Here is a 602-nt window from a genome sequence, read left to right as displayed (position 1 = left end):
TGCACTTCTATGGCAGATGCAGTTTGACAGAGATGTGCCCTGACCACAAGTAGCATGACAGTGATCCTAGTTTGGAACAGTTTGCAGAACTGATTAGCCTGTCCAGTACACACTCCCTGAACGCACCAGGCCCTTGCCACAGGGTCACCACGGGCTGGGGTGTCCGCCCGGTGTCGCTGAATTGCGGGACCACAAGGAGAGCAGGGGGTGGCCCAGGAGCTGCGTTTGCACCACAGCCCTGCCTGACTTCCAGGATCCCAGCGATCCCAGCATCGACGTTTGCTCCCCATGCATCCCAGCACAGGCAAGCACCCCTGCTGCTTCAGACATGCATCCCCACTCTGTCATGGCCACACACCCGTAACAGTGTGGGTAGGGAGCACTCAGCCCTTGTGTCTGAAGGATACCCAGACGTTGCAGCTGTTTGGATTCAATTGGTCATGGAGCAGCCCCGTGACGCCCCTGCCCTCCCTTTGCTGACAGTGACCATTTCTCTCTATCTCCAAGTGCCATGTGAGCCTAGAGGTGAGATGTCACCTGAGCCAACACAACAGCAAGAGTTCTCCTGTCAGCCCAGGGCTGAGGTAATTTTTGCTACCACA

Source organism: Cinclus cinclus, chromosome 1, assembly GCF_963662255.1.
Source record: "Cinclus cinclus chromosome 1, bCinCin1.1, whole genome shotgun sequence".
NCBI lineage: Eukaryota > Metazoa > Chordata > Aves > Passeriformes > Cinclidae > Cinclus > Cinclus cinclus.
This window is presented reverse-complemented; position numbering follows the sequence as displayed.